Source organism: Hordeum vulgare, chromosome 5H (genome assembly GCF_904849725.1).
Source record: "Hordeum vulgare subsp. vulgare chromosome 5H, MorexV3_pseudomolecules_assembly, whole genome shotgun sequence".
Classification (NCBI taxonomy): Eukaryota; Viridiplantae; Streptophyta; class Magnoliopsida; order Poales; family Poaceae; genus Hordeum; species Hordeum vulgare.
In genome coordinates this window covers 579,116,600-579,123,234 of record NC_058522.1, presented here as the reverse complement: position 1 = coordinate 579,123,234, position 6,635 = coordinate 579,116,600, and positions in this window count along the sequence as shown.

The window sequence follows — 6,635 nt, the reverse complement described above, 5'->3', positions numbered from 1 at the left end:
TGGTCAGCTGGTCAGCTCCTTGGATGCTGTGGGACTTGCCCATATTGGTCATTAGTGTTTACATAGAATTACGTGGTTGTTCAGTTAATTTTTACATGGGACATGTGGCGTCCACGTACTGCCGCATATACTTTTATGAAGCTAGTCTCAAAATCAATTGTATACAAAATCAACTTCAGTCCACAAAATAGACTGTACAGGAATGCTCTGAATCTCTCCAGATTCAACATTTTTCTACAATTTAGATTGTTTGAGATACTCTAAATTAAGGCACCAGGCTACTCTCAGCAAAAACAAATTTCTACTCTAGTTCAAGCCAGGCCACAATGCACCTTGCGCTAAGCAACAGAATCACCACGCACAGGGGAAGCACAATTGCAGAATAGGAAGGTGGAAGAAAATTGCAGCCATCACCAGCAATAATTCAAGAGAAAGGCACTAGCACCATCATCCACCTACTTCCTCGACACAATTTTCCTGCTCTAGTTCAAGCTACAGCCAGCAAGGAAGAGGGCCGCTGCAACAGTGTCATGTCCAGCAAGGAAGAGGTAGCCAGTACCTCGCGGTCTTCGGCGGCCGAGGTGTTCACCTCGGCCATCACCTCCTCGCCCCCCATATTAAGCGAGGCTTAGTGGGAAGCCACCTCCATGGCCTCCTCGGAGGCTTCGGGAAGGGAGGTGCGGGACGCATTCCCACTCTCCGGCAACTCGGCTCGCAGCGACATTCCCTCCGAGACCCGATCCGTTGGCAGATCTCAGACGGGGCTGTGATAAGTAAAGATACATGCCGACCAATTAATATAGAACTCGATATAAATTCACTCAATAAAGTCATAGGATTTCATACCTTTGGACCCGGGGTTTGACCCCGAGGGCTCCGTGGGGAACCATCTCAAACTCCCCGATCTCGTCGTCGTTATCCGGACAATTGTCAAGAGATTACAAGGCTTATTCGGGGCCCTAGGAGGGAGGGCTTCTTTCGCCACCTCCTGCAGGGCTCTCTTCTTGGATTGGGAGGAGTCCATATCCCCCTCCTCTTCCACGTCCTCCACCTCTCGGGTAGAGGAAACACGCGTGTCCCCGGACTTAGTGTCTCCTTCTCCTTCTTCTTTGGCTCCCACACCATATACGGCATGAGAACCAACATTCTCGTCAACAGGTCTGACCTAGGCTCTTCAGGTAGAGGGGCTGGTTCGTTGATGTTCTTGGCCCTGGCCAGCCACTCCAATTGAATCAATTTGGGGAGAGGTGACTTCTCCAAAAGAAAATTGGAACTTTGGGATAGATATAATACTCGGACATACCTCGACTGGAGGTGTCTTGTCGTCCAGACCTCTGTCTTCATCCTCGGCAGGCCACACTTGTTGGGGCTCCGCCATATGTCCTGGTGGGTCGTGTAGAAGAACTCCTTTATTACCTTGGGGTTATCGGGCTTGTAGACCCACATCGGATTGAACCGATGCTGGCACGGGAGGATGCGACGATGAAGAGAGACTTGGATCACATCGGTCAGTTGGATGTTTGTCTCCACTATCTGTTCGAGGCGTTTTTGCATCATCTTCACATCTCTAGGCGACCCCCAGTGTATGCCTTTCTTGACCTAGGAGGTTAGCCTCAGTGGAGGTCCGAATTTGAAATCGGCGGGTGCTGCCTAGTTCGCCTCCGATGGTTCGGTGATGTAGAACCACTCCTTCTGCCAGCCCTTGCTAGTTTCTATCAAGGTGCCCTCTCGTAATACTACTTCGCAAAGCTTGCTTACCACCGCCCTGTTGGAAATATGCCCTAGAGGCAATAATAAATTAGTTATTATTATATTTCCTTGTTCATAATAATCGTTTATTATCCATGTTAGAATTGTATTGATTGGAAACTCAAATACATGTGTGGATACATAGACAACACACTATCCCTAGTGAGCCGCTAGTTGACTGATAACACAAAAGTATAGGGGATCGCAACAGTTTTCGAGGGTAGAGTATTCAACTCAAATTTATTGATTCGACTCAAGGGGAAGCGAAAGAATATTCTCAAGTATTAGCAGTTGAGTTTTCAATTCAACCACACCTGAAAGATTTAGTGTGTGCAGCAAAGTATCAGTAGCAAGGTAGTATGATAGCAGCAGTAGCAACAGTAACCAGTAGCAGCAAAGTAACAACAGTAGCAACAGAGTAACAGTAGCAGCAGTGACAGCAGTAGCGGAAAAGTAACGTAGCAAGGACCAGTAGGAAAAACTCGTAGGCATTCGATCGGCGATGGATGATTATGCCGGATGTGATTCATCATGTAACAGCTATAACACGGAGAGATAAGTAACTAGCTCCAGTTCATAAATCTAATGTAGGCATATATTCCGTATGTAGTCATACGTGCTTAGGGAAAAGAACTTGCATGACATCTATTGTCCATCCCTCCCGTGGCAGCGGGGTCCTAATGGAAACTACGGGATATTAAGGTTCTCCTTTTAATAAAGAACCGGACCAACGCATTAACACTTGGTGAATACATGAACTCCTCATATTATGGTCATCTCCGTGAGTGGTTCCGGCTATTGTCACTCCGGGGTTGCCGGGTCGTTACATATAGTAGGTGACTACAACTTGCAAGATAGGATCTAAAACACACATATATTGGCGACAACATAATAGGTTTAGATCTGAAATCATGGCACTCAGGCCCTAGTGACAAGCATTAAGCATGGCAAAGTAGTAGCAACATCAATCTCAGAACATAGTGGATACTAGGGATCAATACCTGTCAAAACTAACTCAATTACATCCTAGATCTCATCCAACCCATCACCGTCCAGCAAGTCTACGATGAGATTACTCACGAACGGTAAAAAGCATCATGGAATTGACGATGAAGGAAGGTTGATGATGACGATGGCAACGATCTCCCCTCAAAACGGACTCCAGATCTGCCCTCCAAAGGAAGAACAGGAGGTGGTGGCGCCTCCGTATCGTAAAACGCGATGAACTCTTCTCTCTGATTTTTTTTACGGACGAAAGAGGTTATATAGAGCTGGAATTGGGGGCGGTGGAGTCACGACGGGCTCACAAGCCTGCCAGCCTCGGCCAGGGGGGGGTGGTGGGCTTGTGGGCTCCTGGCTATGTCCCTCCACTTGATTCTTGCGCCAATATTTTTTACATATTCCACAAAAATTCCTCGTAGATTTCTAGGTCATTCCGAGAACTTTTATTTCTGCGCAAAAACAACACCATGGCAATTCTGCTGAAAACAACGTCAGTTCGGGTTAGTTCCATTCAACTCATGCAAATTAGAGTCCAAAACAAGGGCAAAAGAGTTTGGAAAAGTAGATACGACGGAGAGGTATCAACTCCCCCAAGCTTAAAACCTTGTTTGTCCTCAAGCAATTCAGTTGACAAACTGAAAGAGACAAAAGAAAAACTTTGACGAACTCTGTTTGATCTTGTTGTTGCAACTCTCTGTAACTCATATCCAGAATTTCAGCAAGATCATAAGCAAACCACAAAAGCAAATGACATCTAGGTCTCATGGTAAACTCATATCAATGGTATAATCAACTAGCGAGCAAATAATAATAAGTCTCAAACGTCAACAGTTCAATCAAAACAATCATGAAGCAGCACAAATAGATGGTATCTCGCTAGCTCTTTCTGAGACCACAAAACATAAATGTAGAGCACCTTCAAAGACCAAGGGCTGACTAAACATTGTAATTCATGGCAATGAAGATCCAGTCACAGTCATACTCAACACAGTTAAAAGCAAAGCATAAAAATGACATAGGTGCTCTCTAATTGGTGCTTTTATAAGAGGAGGATGACTCAACAGGAAAATAAATAGACATGCCCTTCGCAGAGGGAAGCATTGATTTGCAGAGGTGCCAGAGCTCAAGCTTTGAAAACACAGATAATAATTTTGGGTGGCATGCTTTCATTGTCAACGCAATGACTAAGAGTTCTCACCATCTTCCACGCTACACATGCTATAGGCGGTTCCCAAACAAAAAAGTAAAGTTTTGACTCCCCCACCACCAATCAATCACACTCCACAGCTAGCCAAATCCTCGGGTACCTTCCATACCAACAACAATCCTGGGGGAGTTTTGTTTGCAATTATCTTGTCGACTTGAGCATGGAACTGGGCATTCCAATTACCGGCCCCTTTCTTGTGAATGATAGTGAATAAACACATATCGAGGATTAAACGCCTAGCATGGAAGATATTGATAGCCTCCTGTCAACACATGAGCGGTTCGGGCATGCAAAACAGATTATTTCTTGAAGATTTAGAGAGTGGCACATGCAAATTTACTTGGAACGGCAGGTAGATACCGCATATAGGTAGGTATGGTGGACTCATATGGAACAACTTTGGGTTTATGGGAGTGGATGCACAAGCAGTATTCCCGCTTAGTACAAGTGAAGGCTAGCAAAAGACTGGGAAGCGACCAACTAGAGAGCGACAACAGTCATCAAAATGCATTGAGATTAACTAACATTGAGTGCAAGCATGAGTAGGACATAAATCACCATGAACATGAATATCATAGAGGCTATGTTGATTTTGTTTTAACTACATGCGTGAACATGCGCCAAGTCAAGCCACTTCAATCATTCAAAGGAGGATACCATCCTATCATACTACATCATAGTCATCTCAACATTCATGTGGGCATCCAAGACAAACCATTATAAGCTCCTAGCTAAGTAAGCATGGCATAAGCAACTATGATCTCTAAGTTGTCATTGCAAACATGTTTCTCTCACAACAAAGCTGAATCAGGCACAATGAGCTAGTCATATTTACAAAAACAAAATAGATCGAGTTCATACCAGCTTTTCCATGCTCAATCACTTCATCATATATCGTCATTATTGCCTTTCACTTGCACGACCGAATGATGTGAATAATAATAAGCGTGCTCATGCATTGGACTAAAGCTGGAATTTGCAGGAAAACACAAAGGAGAAGACAAAGTAATACGACTCTTTAACACATAAACATATATGCATGCGAGAGCCACTAAACATTGTAACCATGATCTTCTACCTTGACCCATAGAAAAATAAAACTATTTACACGGGAAAACTCCCAACAAGCAAGGGAAGAACACGAAATCTTTTTGGGTTTTCTCAAACTAGACAGACACACGAAAAGAAAACGAGAAAAAAAAAACTAGCATGGATGATACAGTGGCAAAGTGTGAACACCGACGAACAAAGTGAAAGCATAAGCAAGAATGTAAAGTCGGTGAGAACCACGCACTCCCCCAAGCTTAGGCTTTTGGCCTAAGTTGGTCTACTCTCATGGATGGTTCAGGCGATATCCGAAATCATAATGGGGGTTGTATGGGAGTGCTGCAGCCACTGCCTGATTAGCTGCCTCACAGAGACGAGCAGCCTTTGCCTCCCTCTCATACTCCTTTGCCTCTCCTCTCGTTATGTAATATCTCCATTTTACCTGAAAGTCAAAGAAGGCAGGAGCCGGAAGGGTAATATGGAAAACACGTTGCCGGTTAAATATTAAAGGGTATAGGTGGGACTCATCATCCCTCTCAAGGAACTGGTAGCGTGTCAGAGTGACGCGGTCAAGGAAAGCTGTATGGAGCGGGGGATCTCCTTCGCGGATGGGTACTCCAAGGAAATTCGCTATGCGAGTGGCATAGATCCCACCAAAGAAATCCCCTTCATTAGCATTATTATTCAGCCTCCTTGCTATTATAGCTCCCATGTTGAAACTTCTATCACCCGTTACTGCGCTCTTAAGAATACTAAGGTCTGGTGCGCAAAGGTGATAATGATCAATCCTGCCATTGATGCATCTGCCTATGAAGAGGGCAAAGTAATGCAAGGCAGGAAAATGAATGCTCCCCATGGTAACCTGCGAAATATCTCTAGTTTCTCCCACAATTATACTAGAGAAAAATCTCTAACCAAAGATTTAGGAGGATCATTGAGACTATCCTAAATAGGTATCTTGCAAATTATATTGAAATCCTCTAAATCCATGGTATACGATTTGTCATAGAGATCAAACAGTATAGATGTATCACGACCAACTGAAAATTTGAATCTACGAACAAAAGAGGCAGTGGGCGTAACATACCGTTCATATTTATCGGAGATGAATTCTTCGAGTCCGACGTTGTGAAGAAGTGTATCAAACTCGTCTTTGAAACCTGCCTCAATCATGAATTCATCAGAAGGCCATTCACATGGTTGTACCGGTGTGTTCCTCGGTTGGTAAGGATCGGGCTCCCGAATCACAGACGGGGACCTCTCTTGCTTGGGGAACTACCATGATAGTTTCTCGAGAACATCTTCCTTTTCTGAAATTTTCAGTGAACCGAAGGAAAAGTGAACAACGCTCAACTAAACTTGTAGTAACTACTCCCACAAGTGCCTAGAGGCCATATTACGCATCAAAGCTACTTGGGACCATCTAAAATTGGCATGCAAAGCTCAAGAACATGGTCACCAATGTAGAAAAAATACGCGGAGTATAAGGCACTAGAGCAAAAACTAATTGGATCAATGGAGGAGTCACTTACCAAGGAGTAATTTCCCCAAAACAGTTAGGAGAATGCTGCTTTGAGCAAGGAGATCGAAAATCCCAGCAAGAGGAGCAAGAACACGAGTTTGAGCTGCG